A 15,851-nucleotide genomic window follows, 5' to 3' on the forward strand; every position below is an offset into this window, starting at 1 on the left:
TTGGGACTGGATGAAGCGTCGTCTCACGCGGTTTGCACGTCCAGCACGAACGCTGGTCCAACTGAGGCGCCAGGTGGAAATGGCATGGCAAGCCGTTCCACAGGACTACATCCAGCATCTCTACGATTGTCTCCATGGGAGAATAGCAGCCTGCATTGCTGCGAAAGGTGGATATACACTGTACTAGTGCCGACATTGTGCATGCTCTGTTGCCTGTGTCTATGTGCCTGTGGTTCTGTCAGTGTGATCATGTGATGTATCTGACCCCAGGAATGTGTCAATAAAGTTTCCCCTTCCTGGGACAATGAATTCACTGTGTTCTTATTTCAATTTCCAGGAGTGTATATTGTTACTTTATAAACCAAATCAAATAACCAAGTCAAATAACATTCTCTCGATGTGGTCATTTTTATTTAAAATTGCATAATATTCTGCAAGATGCATATGAATTGCAAGTACAATAATCACTAAAACTTGCAGCAGCATATTCTTCATGTAGATATCAATGATTTTACTGTTACTTTAATGAATCATTCTTGTGTGCCAAGTCAAAACATGGATAATGGGCATATACGTGGTTACAAACAGTCTTCATTGTTATTTCTTCGAGGTTAGCTCACTCCAAAAATTCTTTGACATACAACTTTATTTCTTCATCTGTAGGTGGTGCCTTTGTCTTTTTTGAGAGGGGTTCATCTTCAGATGAACCCGACATCACTCTTAAGAGAGGATTTCTGTTTTTTAGCTGAATATTTCTTCTCCGACTTTTTGTTTGGAGTCTTTTTAGCATTGGCCTTCTTGGATGTCTTTTCTAGATTGGTTTCTGTGACCTTCCTTTGATTTTGACTTGGATTCTGAATCATCACTGCTAGATTCTTTATTAGGTTCATCTTTCACATCTCCCTTTCCTTTTCTTTGTCTGTTGCTTTATTTTCTGATTTCGGAAGGTCCTTTTTTCTTAATCCATGTTGTCTTCGCCATCCGTTGAATCTCCCCTTAAGCTATTTCTATGCGCTTTAGCCCTGAATCTCCCCTTAAGATATTTCTATGCACTTTAGCCCTCTTTGAAAGTGGTGTTCGTTTCTCTGTTTCATTTTCCAATTCCGAATATCTCTTGTTGTTGGCCTTTTGGGCTGTAGAGCGCTTTGGTCTGCTGTCAGGAACAGGTGCTCCAGGGCCTTTGGGCTCTAACAAAAATGTTAAAATTCTCTGTACAAGTTCATGACACTGGCCTTTTCTCTCAACATCTAAAATAAAACAAATTATTTTCAAGACACTCACTTCCATCTTGCTCAGAATGTGTTTCTTCTTTTCATACTGGTCTGACCATTTGTCAAAGTCAAACCAATAGAATTTCCGTATGTTGTGCACAGAAACAGACTTCATTTTTTCTTGCTGCCAGAACCTTTCAACCTGAATGTTAAGGCTGGTATCGCGTGCAAGGCACAACAGTACTCTTCAAGCATTGGACTTAACTGAATGAGGAGGTATCTTTCGTGACACAATCCAACCAAATGATGTTTCCTGTAAGGTTGGGTGGTTATCTCTTTTCAGTTGACCAGGTTGCAGTGCATCAAAAAAGATCAATGCTCTAGGCAGAAGAGCAATCTCAACAGGTTTGTTAACTGATGGGTCTGCTAACCTTACATGCTTAGGAAGCTGCCAGGAGGTGGTTTCAAGAGATGTTGGTAGTGGCCCTGTTATACGCGGCAGTAATGTACAGACAGCATGTGTGCCATAGTCAGCAACTCTTGAGGAAATGTACACACTGCAAACGTGCGACGATTCTGCCATTTGAACGTCGCTGATGCCACTTATTGATATCGAATGCCGACTGAGCTTTAGTCCCATCCAATCTGCTAAGCTCCTAGACATAAAGTTCATTAGTGAGGCACTGTCAAGAAGTGCCCTGCATTTGTACAGCTTCCCATTTTTGTCGACGATGTTTACAAGTGCAGTAGATAATATTACTTCTGCATGTTGGCGGTCTCCCTTCACTGTGCAGTATGTCTGCTGTTGTTGAACATCCGTTTCTTGGTTTCTACTGTCACCACTACTGGCTTGTTTCTTGTGCAATAATGTGTTGTGGTGCTTGTTACAAATGCGGCAGTTGCCAGCACAGCATTCCTTCAGCCTATGCTTCATGCCCAGACAGTTGAAACAAAGTTTTTGTCTGTTCACGAAGTCTATTCTGCTAGCAGTGTCACTCTCTTTGAACTTAGGACACCTACTTAGCTTATGTGTTGAGTTGTAGAACATACAGTCGGGAGCAGTCGCGAGAAATGGACGTCAAGAACTGTTCCCTTCTGCCTTAGTATGCTTCGCTGCCAGCTGCTGGGACTGGGGCAGCATTTTGTCTGGATGAATGAGCTGTAATGTCTGACAGCTGGTATCTAGAAATGCCACCAGATCTTTCAGACACGGAAACGTGGTGTCAGCTGTTTTACATTCCCACTGTTTCCTCAGAGTTACACTAATATTATCCAACAAAATGTGCGAGGGCAGTATTTCATGCAATGGAATGCCGACCTGCATTACGTCAATCGCGTTCAGATTTCTCATTATCTGATTAATTAACATCCGTAAGTCCTTAGCAAATTCAACTTTTATGGTAGGCAGATTCAGAAGTTCTTTTACATGTAAATTGTAAATCAACAATTAACTTGGGATTGTTATACCTTTGAACGATCAAATCCCATGCAATCTTAAAGTTACCTTCTGTAACTGGCAAGTTTTCAACCAGCTTACAAGGTTCACCAGACATACATGACAATAAATAATAATATCACTGGGCATCAGTTAACGCTTCGTTGCTAATAATTAATGCCTTAAAAGTATCGAAGAAGTGCATGAATTCTGCTATGTTACCATTGAATTATGCTAATGAAATTGCTGGGAGCTTTATTTCACGTGCACTGCATAAACTTGCAGACTTAGGTGGTAACACAACATTTGACTGGAGCAGTGTTGCTATCCATGATTCTATATCTAAGCACAAGTCTTCAAACGACTGTCTGTCTGCATCATGAGATTCTTCTACATCGTTAATCTCTAACTGAGTTTGGATGTTGTTGTATTCATCCTTGCTTGTATTTAGCAGTGACTGCCTTACTCTGAGGTTGTTGAGATTGGATCCTTCTTGAAAGCTATTAATAAATGTGGAGAGTCTAATTACTCGTGACTTGATAACTGATCTTTTCTTAACTAAAATTCATTTCTCGACAGGATCCATGCTTCAGGAAATTAGCACAAAGGATAATAGATTAAGGAAATAGAGCCAGGCTGCTCACAGAGCAGGACAACGGAACCTGTAGAGCGCTCACTGGGCTGCAGCTGCTGGCGGAGATAGCGACGGACGGCACTTACTGATGCACTGGTGTCGTGTTGTCGGAACTGCTTGACTGTGTTACGACGTCTGCTGGCTTGAGGTGCACTTCACAACCCATTTCTCACGGCATTTGTACCGTGGAGAGCTCTAGCACAGATGTTTATCATTGCTGATGCTTGAGACACATGCAGAGCGTACGGTAATCTCGAAGAATCACACAAAAATCCACGATAACTGGATACTCGTAATTCGTGGTACGTGCAAATCAAAACACATTACTTTTGTACTGGAAAATGTTCGACTAGTTATATCTGGCCCAGAGGACCAAAATGTAGGCAGCTGTAAAACGCGCAGTAAATTCTGTGCTGCCTTGCTCCTTCCACAGTCCAAACGAATGCATATCACTTGTTGCAAAGGAAAGGTGGTAAAAATTAAGTACATACATGATTGGTAAAAGTGGACTGTATTTGTAGACTACATTGAGAAACACAGTTACAGAAGCGTGCGCGCTGCTTGGCGGTCACGTCCTGTCTCCCCTTGTTCCAGCCAGTTCGGACGTGCATTGTGTGGACAGGCGGGCAGAAAAAATCCTTACCTGCAGCGAGTGTCCAGTCGCTGCTGCACCCTTGTGGCACGTTGCACCAGTAGAGAACAATGACACACTTATATCCTTCTGTCAGAATGTACCACAGCTTAGTGGTACCTATCAGTTCTGGCAATCAGTTTCCATGCTCAGCTCGTCCAATGGCGGTGTTTTTGTTCCCATGCTAACAGCTGTGTCCTGTGATATGTGGTAGCAAAGTACACACATGGGCCAGCGGCTTCTATAATGTTTGGTGAGGTGGTGGTTCTTAATGGCATGTTTGCTCACCAGTTCTTGTTACCCAGCATTGAGCAGACATGTAAATGTGATACAATGCAAAATGGCAGGTGCCTGTGACAGCTGATACAACCTCTATCATCAGCATGTGGCCACGGCAGCTGATTCTCAAAGGAAGCTTTTCTTCTCAGTTATTCTAATCACAGTACACCCTTACTTACATGCACATGGAAAGGCCAGTGCCTACAGGACCTTGGAGATGGCATCGCCAATGCATTGGGCACCAGCAGCCTGTCTATAATCAAATGTGTTACTATTATGAATATGAAACTTCCTGGCAGATTAAAACTGTGTCCCACATTGGAACGAAAACATGGAACCTTTCCCCGGCAAACATCTGCCAGGAAGTTTCAAAGCGCTCTCTCTCTCTCTCTCTCTCTCTCTCCCTCTCCCTCTCTCTCTCTCTCTCTCTCTCTCTCTCTATCTCTCTCTAGTCCCACAGCTATCTCTAATTCAGTTGTTCAGAACTGTATAGTCAAACAGGTATCACATCATCAGATAGTGTGACCTTTCCTCTACTGAGCAGTTTACTTGATTTTAAATACCACATTTATTTACCTCTTTCCATAATTTCAGCATGTGTGTGACAATCCAAAGGAAGAACTATAGTGAAACTGCAATGCTCATATACATATGGCTCTACTTCCAATGAGAATTGGACTAGGAGATTTTGACATCAAGGGAACAAGACGTAAGTAGTAATAAGCTGGTAGAGACTTGGAGATATTTGTGAAGAATGAAATATTAGGCTCGGAGTCAGCAAAAAATTGGGAACAGTTGAGTTTGATGGTAGCCTTGCCATCTTTGTGTGTAATGCAGGTGTCAAGAAAATTGGCAGAGGTATGAATGCAGTAATCAGCACCTAAGTTATTTGTGTATTTTTTTGCATTTTTTCCGCCGCCTTGAATCCTTGCTCCTCCCATGTGCGACAACACAGAAAAGTTTCCTTATCCCAAGCCAGAACCCAGTCCCACATACTGTTCCTGCAATGTTGTTTGGCTCATGGAGTCCCCCCAAATGGCCTTACGATCAAATTACCCATCTTTGGCTGCCATCCTTCCTTCCACAATGACCTCCATCTGTTCCTTTTGCCCCACTCCCAAATCCAATCATGCAGGACTTGTTAAAGATCTTCTCTTCTTCTCCAGGACCCTACAATTGGAACAATTTTTCATCACCAAACCTGCCAATCAGACTCAACCAAAGACCAATATTGAACCCTGTCTGACTCTCTTCACTCCTCCATCTAACAGTGATCAACCCCCCACCACCCCCAAATCACACCGTTAACTTTGCAGAATTTCTTAATCTCGAACCTTGCCTCCTCATCATTCCCTAATTCCCTAGACATGCAAACTAATGTTACATTTGCAGAAAGAACCACAATCCATCACCTAAAAACTGATCCTGACCTTATAATTCTACCTGTTGACAAAGGCTCCACCTCTGTTGTATTGAACCACAAAGATTATCTGGTAGGAGGACTCCACCAGCTATCAGATTCATCCACCTACAAACCCTACCATGATGACCCCATTCCAGAAATCTAGCAGGACCTCCAGTCTCTCCTCAAATCCTTAGGCCCATCCCATAACCTCTCCCCAGAGACCATCTCTCTCCTCATCCCTACCACTCCCCACACTCTAGTTTCTACATGCTTCCTAAAGTCCACAAACCCAACCACCCAGGATGCCCCATAGTGGCTGGTTACTGTGCCCCACTGAGAGAATCTCTGCTCTCATATAGCAGCACCTGTAGTCTATTACCCGAAATCTATCCTTCTATATAATAGATACCGACCATTTCCTCCACTGACTCTCCACAGTTCCTGTTCCCTTACCAAACGGTGCCCTGCTCGATACTATTGATGCCACTGCCCTTTACACAAACATCCGTAATACCTATGGCCTTACTGCAATTGAACAATACCTTTCCCAACACCCAATGGATTCCAAACCTACAACCTCTTCCTACCCACCATGACCAACTATACCTTTGAAGGCATTACCTACAAACAAATCTGAGGTGTTGCTATGGGCACCCACATGGCACCATCCTATGTCAACCTACCCATGGGCAATCTAGGGGAATCCTTCTTAAACACACTGAATTCCAAACCCCTCACCTGATTCAGATTCATTGACAACATGTTTGTGATCTGGTTCGAGGGCGAAGACACACTATCCACATTCCTCCAGAACCTCAACTCCTTCTCCCCCATTTGCTTCACCTGCTCTTACTCAATCCAGCAAACCCCCCTCCTAGATGTTGATCTCCATCTCATCAGTACCTCCATCCATATCAAACCTACCGACATCAGCAATACCTCCACTTCGATGGCTGCTATCCATTCCATGCCAAGAAGGTCCTTCCATACAGTCTAGCCACCCAGTGACAAGCAGTCCCTCTTGAAATATACCAAGGGTCTCACTGAGGCCTTTACATACGGTAATTACCAACTCAACCTTGTACAAAAATGAATCTCCAGTGCCTTATCTTTCCAGTCACTCACCACCTCCCAAAGCCCCACTGTCCGGCCACAGAGGAGCATTTTCCTCGTGATTCACTACCATCAAGGATTGGAGCAACTGAATTACATTCTCCGCCAGTGTTCTGACTACCTCTCATCGTACCCTAAAATGAGAAATGTCCTACCCACTATCCTCCCCACCTCTCCCAAAGGGGTAGTCCACCAACCACCAAAACTACAAAATATCCTCATCCATCCTACACAACTCCTGCTCCCAACCCCTTGCCTCATGGCTCATAGCCCCATAATAGACCTGTCCCATACATCTTCCCATCACCACTTTCTCCAGTCCTGTCCAACCATCACCTCTCCCATCAAAAGCAGGGCTACATGTGAAACCAGTCATGTGTTTTACAAGCTAAGCTGCAACCACTGTGCTGCATTTTATGTGAGCACAACAACCAACAAGCTGTCTGGCCATATGAATGGCCAACAAACTATGGCCTAGAGCTAATTGAACCACCCTGTTGCTGAGCATGCCACCCAACACAGTGTTCTTCATTTCAATGAATGCTTCACAGCCTGTGCCATTTGGACTGAACTGCACAGCTGGAAACTCTCCCTGCAATACATCCTACGTTCCCATAAGCCTCCCAGTCCCAACCTTTGTTACTCATTCTCCTTACCCACCTAGCCCCTTCCCTGTTCCCATTCCAGCACTACACAGCCCTCTACTCCACCAACACACCCAATCTTTTTACTTCTATCCTTTTCCGCTACCCCTCTCTCTTCCACCCTCCATCTAACCTCCCGACTGCACCTACTGCCTTACCCTCTCTCCACATCACCCCTGCACACTCCCAGTAGCAGCACTTTACCGTCCCCTACCACTATGCAGCTATCCCTCTCCCTCCCCGCCCCAGCCTCCTCGTTACACCCCACTTGGTTGCCTCTTCCCATCATGTGCTGTTGCTCGTAGTCTGGCTTCAGTTACCACAGACTGTGGTTTTGTGTGTGTGTGTGTGTGTGTGTGTGTGTGTGTGTGTGTGTATTTCAACAAAAGCATTGTTTCTAGAATGAAATTTTCAGTCTACAGCGAAGTGTGCACTGATATGAAACTTCCTGGCAGATTAGAACAGTGTGCCGGACCGAGACTCGAACTCGGTCTCAGTCCGGCACACAGTTTTAATCTGCCAGGAAGTTTCAAAAGCATTGTTGGCCAAAAACTCATTTTGTGACAGTATTTTGTTGTGCCTGTTTGTGATGCAGCATCTCCACTATATGGTGAGTAGGAACTATCCTTTGCATAATATTGTTACATTCCATTCAGAATTTTCCATTGTTTGATTGCACCTTATTTATGTTTATATAGCTACCCACTGCTGCTTCTAGTATTCTTACCATTTGCACTTAATTCAGCTTCCTGGGAATGCTTGTCTTTTCCACTCCTTTGTTGGATTTTGGATGTGACATGTCTCTGTCACATTTTCTTTGATCAGTGGTTGACACTCAGCAGTAAAAGGGAACTATGTTGCATCTATGTGCAAACTGGTTAACTATGTGAATGCACTGACAAAAAAGGTGACAAGCCATTTTTACAGTTAACAGGAGACAAGAACATTAATACCGTCATCAGTAAAGTCAATTAGTAGTGGTCTTTAAGTTGTTCCAAGCACTCAAAAATATTTCTTCTTTTTATGACAGTCAAGTATTTTAATTTCTCTGATAAGACGAAAATTTACACAGACATATTACATACAAAAAATAACAACTATTTTGTAACTTATTACTGACTACTTCAACATCTCATATGAAATGCCAACACTCACAATTAAAAAATATAATTGCTAGAATTATTATTATTCTTAGAGTTATGGTTATGGCTATTAAGGTTATGGCTTTTTAACTCTTTTCAAAATATTAACTTCCTGTTGTTGCACTTGATGAACTTTTGCCTATTTGTTACTTTTTTGGTATATTTTTATCTGGCCATGTAAAAACCTCCCACACCCAATATAATTTCATTTATGTGGTACACAAAAATAGCACAACACAACAATATCATTTCTGACAGCATTTATTTTATTTTTTGGTTTACATATGCCAATTAAAATCAGCAGTAAAGTCGCTTGGAAAGATATGGATGAGAAATTTGACAACAGCTACAAAGTGCCCATCCCAACATACCAGAAGCGATATAGGACATGAATGAGATTCTGTGCAAAGCACCTTTGAAAAGAGATACTGTTGGTAGATTTCTGGCTTGTAAGACAACCTCAAGGAGTAAGCTGACCATATAAAGAAGACATCACATCACATGAATTACTGGAACTCTGGGAAAAGCTGAGCTTCCCTTTTATTTCAACAAAGAAAATTTATGCAGAGGTTCACAAATGTGTTCAAAAATTATAGAAAGCAGAGGATTTTTTGATATTACAAAAATTGGGTGGAAACTGGCTTTGCAGTGAAGACAGAGAACTTTACAGAAACCAAACTGAAACAGGAGGCCTAGTGGGATACACTACTGACATCAGAGTCCTTGTTGCCAACAAAATCAAGGTCACCACCGTCAAGTACCTATTCAATGAAGACGTTTTGGCAGGATATGAAGACTTACAAAAATGCTATTCTGGCTCAGAAAAGGCACCAACACATGAAAGCCCAGAATGGAGATATGACATCAGATTTCTTTTTCAGCTCTGTGAAGTGTTTACCTATCATGAGGAGAAAAATAGGCCTCTGATCAAATGACAGAAGCTACCTCAAGCTACCTCCCCTTCATTGTGCCAGGTGGAATTGAAGGGCAATATTTACACTAGCTGCTTAGTTTTATCCTTCTGAAAAGGAGAGATCAGCTCAAAGTTACTTGTGACTTCACTGTAACTGCATGGGAAATGGTATGGTTTTCAAATCAGCACTATTTAGAGGACACATACAGTGAACTTCATGCTGCTGGATCTAAACTGAAGTGCTCTAAGGCTCTTAAACCTTTTTCCATTCACTGGAAAAATTAATGATCCGTGCCTGATGTGCTTCACTCAAATATGGCGACTGAGTGAGCTGTAAAGCTAATGGAAAAGCTTCACAGCACAGCAGAAGTGACAAATATCTTAGCAACAAGTTCATAAACAGTAATTCATAAATTTCAAACTTTCTGGTAATTGATTGTATACCATACTCCACTTACAAATGAAAATTGTTTAAATTTGTTTTAGATACTCCCATGTAATGCTATGTTTTGTTTAGTGTAGGAGGTTTTTTTTTTCACAATTTAACAAAATGGATGACATTTTTGAGAGTTTTAGGCAGAAGTTCATTATGTGCAACCATAGAATTTTAAATTTAGAAAGTCATAGCTCTAATGTTTTTGCTACATCCTCAAGAGCTCAGATGGCAATCCAGTTCTAAGCAAAGAAGGGAAGGCAGAAAGGTGGAAGGAGTATATAGAGGGTTTATACAAGGGCGATGTGCTTGAGGACAATATTATGGAAATGGAAGAGGATGTAGATGAAGACGAAATGGGAGATAAGATACTGCGTGAAGAGTTTGACAGAGCACTGAAAGACCTGAGTCGAAACAAGGCCCCGGGAGTAGACAACATTCCATTAGATCTACTGATGGCCTTGGGAGAGCCAGTCATGACAAAACTCTACCATCTGGTGAGCAAGATGTATGAGACAGGCGAAATACCCACAGACTTCAAGAAGAATATAATAATTCCAATACCAAAGAAAGCAGGTGTTGACAGATGTGAAAATTACCGAACTATCAGTTTAATAAGTCACAGCTGCAAAATACTAACGCGAATTCTTTACAGACAAATGGAAAAACTGGTAGAAGCGGACCTCGGGGAAGATCAGTTTGGATTCCGTAGAAATGATGGAACACGTGAGGCAATACTAACCTTACGACTTATTTTAGAAGAAAGATTAAGAAAAGGCAAACCTACGTTTCTAGCATTTGTAGACTTAGAGAAAGCTTTTGACAACGTTAACTGGAATACTCTCTTTCAAATTCTGAAGGTGGCAGGGGTAAAATACAGGGAGCGAAAGGCTATTTACAATTTGTACAGAAACCAGATGGCAGTTATAAGAGTCGAGAGACATGAAAGGGAAGCAGTGGTTGGGAATGGAGTGAGACAGGGTTGTAGTCTCTCCCCGATGTTATTCAATCTGTATATTGAGAAAGCAGTAAAGGAAACAAAAGAAAAATTCGGAGTAGGTATTAAAATTCATGGAGAAGAAGTAAAAACTTTGAGGTTCGCCGATGACATTGTAATTCTGTCAGAGACAGCAAAGGACTTGGAAGAGCAGTTGAACGGAATGGACAGTGTCTTGAAAGGAGGATATAAGATGAACATCAACAAAAGCAAAACGAGGATAATGGAATGTAGTAAAATTAAATCGGGTGATGCTGAGGGGATTAGATTAGGAAATGAGACACTTAAAGTAGCAAAGGAGTTTTGCTATTTAGGAAGTAAAATAACTGATGATGGTCGAAGTAGAGAGGATATAAAGTGTAGACTGGCAATGGCAAGGAAATCGTTTCTGAAGAAGAGAAATTTGTTAACATCGAGTATAGATTTAAGTGTCAGGAAGTCGTTTCTGAAAGTATTTGTATGGAGTGTAGCCATGTATGGAAGTGAAACATGGACGATAACCAGTTTGGACAAGAAGAGAATAGAAGCTTTCGAAATGTGGTGCTACAGAAGAATGCTGAAGATAAGGTGGGTAGATCACGTAACTAATGAGGAGGTATTGAATAGGATTTGGGAGAAGAGAAGTTTGTGGCACAACTTGACTAGAAGAAGGGATCGGTTGGTAGGACATGTTTTGAGGCATCAAGGGACCACAAATTTAGCATTGGAGGGCAGGGTGGAGGGTAAAAATCGTAGAGGGAGACCAAGAGATCAATACACTAAGCAGATTCAGAAGGATGTAGGTTACAGTAGGTACTGGGAGATGAAAAAGCTTGCACAGGATAGAGTAGCATGGAGAGCTGCATCAGACCAGTCTCAGGACTGAGGACCACAACAACAACAAAGTTGTTGTGTTGAAATGTTTTACCAGCACTGAAATGTACTTGCAATGAAATTAAGTACAATGTAAAACTGTGACATGAAAATGCAATACATTTTTATTTCATGTTCTTCATTATGTTGAAACAGATGAAATGGTAATTCGTGGAGAAAGCACATCAACTTCACAAGTACAAGGTATGTCACAGTAAATTTTTTTTATGCTGGAAGATATGATGGGTGAAACCTGCACTTCCCACAAGTTTTCAAAATTCTTAAACCCAAATTTAAAGAAAATGTCTGGAACCTTTAACATTTTCTTCCCATCTAAATAACCAAAAACAGATATTAGGCCTATACTATTCTCATATTGAATCAGTTACGTTTCACACTGAACTTCAGTTTACATGTAGTAAGCTACTACCTCCATTATAGAGAGATTGTTCAGTTTTGTAGGACAGTTCTGGTAGAATGTAAATTCCTTTGGATTAAAGGACACTGCTCACAAAAAAGGAGAAGCACTTAGTCATCATCGGGCACACATAAAAAGAAAGAAAACTGGCATAGGTTATGTTTTTTTTGTGTGTGTATTTGTACTCTAGCTCAAAAAAGGATTACTCTGAAACCTAGCCAGTTTTCTTTATTTTTTTGAGTGCCTGTCTGCAAGTCACTTCTCCTTCCTTTAATCCAATATAGGTTGTTCAATGCATTTCATTCTGAAATACTGGACAACACAACTGTCATTTGCTTTTATGCAAGCCATGTTGTACATATAAATTTTGAATCATTCTCAGTGATAATGGCATGGTAATTTATGTTCATTTCAGGGAACCATTTGGCCCTGGCAGGTGTAAATCTGTAATTAAATGCGAGACAGTCCCACTTTCTGCAACTGTCAAACACTTGTTTCCATGGGTGCTGTAAAAGAGGAACCATAGTTGCAGTGACCCTCTTCAGAGCCAGCACAATCAGACACACGAGGAAAGCTATTATGCCTCATTAAAAAAAAGCTAGTGTTAAGACATAAGGATTAAGGAAGAGACTTTGGGAAAACTGTATTAATTAAATAATTAAGCTATATAGGTTTGGATTTCCATTTTGTTACAGCAAGGAACTGAAATAACTTTAAAAAAATCTTCCTTATGGTATGCTGTCCAGTGTCATATACAGCTTCCTGTATTTCATCAGTCACTTACAATTCAGTGGTTGCCTGAAAAAATGTACACATGGAAGCAATACTTCATTCACTGTAACTGCCATATTGTGCAGTTTATCAAATATGATTACTGTCTCTGCCATATCTGTCTTCAGCCTATTCCATTTTCTACCTCTGAGAAATTCTCAACAAGATTTCTTGTCATGATGTGTGATTAATTGTAGATTTTCAGCCCTGTTTCTTGGGCTAGCTAACTGATGAAGAAGATGACTAAGCCACTTAAATTGCAAATACGCAATTAACTGCCCATTCTACATTATCAGAAATGATCTTGCCGATGAAGAGGTCTGCTGGCTGTCCACTTGTCTATTCCAATGCAGTCTCCAATAGGTAAAAGGAAATTTGCACAAGAAAGAATATCTGAATGTCAGAAGCAGCTGATTTATTGACGGAATTTTCATTTCTGAAAGGAACATTACGTGAGACAATGTAACAACTTAAAGTTCGCCGTTTAATAACATATAACTTAAAATCAATAATAGAACTTATAGGCTACTCTATAACCTTACACCAATTTTCATCGACACCGAATGACACTCCCTTTGCAGTATACCACAATATACACCTTAAACAGAAAAATATCTATCTACTATTTAAGAGAAAATTATTTTCATACTGTTTCATAAAACACAACATGTAACCCGAACGGCTGGAATAAAACCTATTTTCTGCTATAAAGTACTGCACAGCAATGTGGCAACACTAGAAATTATTCCTAGAATCGGTTGTGAAAGAGAAAGCAGCTGACATGTCCTATCCGAATATAATTGCAGGTAAAGCATGACCACACTTATTTTGTCACGGTTTTTGCTAAACATAAAGAGTAAATATTGCTTTCTAATACTGCAGCAATGGTAACAATACAATTCTAATATGTCCAGCAGAATAAGTTTATAGCCTCTTTCAGTACGAGTGGACTTGTTTCTCGTTTATCTAATTCTCTGAAAAACCGACAAAATACTACCCCTTTGAACTTTCGCAAGGGGGGGGGGGGGAGGGCAAGCAACGATTTTTCTGCGTACATAGTTAATGCGCAAGTTTTCGGTCCTCGTGCTACGATTTATTTGCGCAGTACGCCACTGTGTGAACAAACAAATTGTAGCCTCTGGACCGAAAATTTGCGCAGTTTGGAATGTGCCCAAAATCGAAAATTAATAATCGCGGTTTTGACAGAAATTGGCCAAGTCTGTCAACAGATGTGGCATTTGTGCAGACAAACTGTAAACTTTTACAGGAAAACGCTGCAGATATGGTACGTGAAATATGTCTGAGTCGTGAGTTGTTCAGTTTAATATATCTCGTGTACAGCGAAATTTAAAATGGTTGATATCGGCGTAGTCGTACAGTTGAGTTAACGCAAAGTAAAGACATTTTTCGAAGTGAGATACTTTGCTTGCCTTCACGAAATCCAACTTCAGAACAGTGTGTACAACTTCGCAAAGGTTTGGTATAATTTCACTTAGCGCTTGTATGAACAGTGCTTTATAATAATAATAATAATAATAATAATAATTATTATTATTATTATCGTAATTATTATTCTTTCTTTTCTCAGACGTTATGTCTGGTCAAAAATGGAAAGTGACGCGGACCTTGATCAAGCGTGACTTCCTTTTAACTGTACGGTAAATGTTACATTGCATTTAGGAACTTTCGCGTAAATGAACATGTATCAATAATTACAGATTTCTGTAGTTGTGTATATAAGTTTGGATGTAGCTGTATTGCGTTGATGTACTGGTGGATATTGTGTGGTATGACTCCTGTAGTTGATAGTATAATTGGTATAATGTCAACTTTATCCTGATGCCACATGTCCTTGACTTCCTGAGCCAGTTGGATGTATTTTTCAATTTTGTCTCCTGTTTTCTTCTGCATATTTGTGGGTTTGGATATTTCGATTAGTTGTGTTAATTTCTTCTTTTTATTGGTGAGTATGACGTCAGGTTTGTTATGTGGTGTTTTTTATCTGTTATAATGGTTCTGTTCCAGTACAATTTGTATTCATCATTCTCCAGTACATTTTGTGGTGCATACTTGTATGTGGGAACGTGTTGTTTTATAAGTTTATGTTGTAAGGCAAGCTGTTGATGTATTATTTTTGCTACATTGTCATGTCTTCTGGGGTATTCTGTATTTGCTAGTATTGTACATCTGCTTGTGATGTGATCTACTGTTTCTATTTGTTGTTTACAAAGTCTGCATTTATCTGTTGTGGTATTGGGATCTTTAATAATATGCTTGCTGTAATATCTGGTGTTTATTGTTTGATCCTGTATTGCAATCATGAATCCTTCCATCTCACTGTATGTATTGCCTTTTCTTATCCATGTGTTGGATGCATCTTGATCGATGTGTGGCTGTGTTAGATAATACGGGTGCTTGCCATGTAGTGTTTTCTTTTTCCAATTTTATTATTATTATTATTAGCCTCTCATCAGGTGAAATTCCTTCCCCCGTAGCGGCATTCTGTCTTATTATGTGAGGTGTTAGATCTAAAATAAAATACGCAAGAGAATATTGGCACTTTATTGCATGCACAGATTTCCGAGCAGAAAATAAATAAATAAACAATTACCGATAAGTCTTTGCATGTTTGGGTTAAGCGCACAAACTAGAGGTACAGTCGTGGACAAAACGAGCGAGACCCCTCGCCTTTTCGTTATGCTGATCCGCACAGCTTTAAAGTCTTCTACACAGCATAACAGGCAAGGCGACGAAGTGCTACCAACATACTATGCACAGGCGTGAAATTGAAAAACTATCTGAACTTTTTTAGGCTGTTTTCAATCATTTGTAAGACTATATTAATGCTGATTAGTGTGTTAAATACAACACGTAAATATAAGACAGAACTGAAGGAAGAAACGCTAATTGGTACGAACTGTACCAAAAAAAATGCATTTCAACTTATCGAGATAACATAACTGTTTTAGTGAG

The 15,851-nt window shown here is 40.4% G+C and overlaps 1 pseudogene; it reads right to left on the bottom strand.

Annotated features, from left to right (window-relative positions):
* Window positions 1-491: 491 nt before the first annotated feature.
* Window positions 492-1,386, bottom strand: LOC126234986 (protein DEK-like; annotated as a pseudogene).
* Between the last annotated feature and the right edge of the window lie 14,465 nt (window positions 1,387-15,851).

The sequence above is a fragment of the Schistocerca nitens genome, chromosome 2 (assembly GCF_023898315.1).
Source record: "Schistocerca nitens isolate TAMUIC-IGC-003100 chromosome 2, iqSchNite1.1, whole genome shotgun sequence".
Classification (NCBI taxonomy): Eukaryota; Metazoa; Arthropoda; class Insecta; order Orthoptera; family Acrididae; genus Schistocerca; species Schistocerca nitens.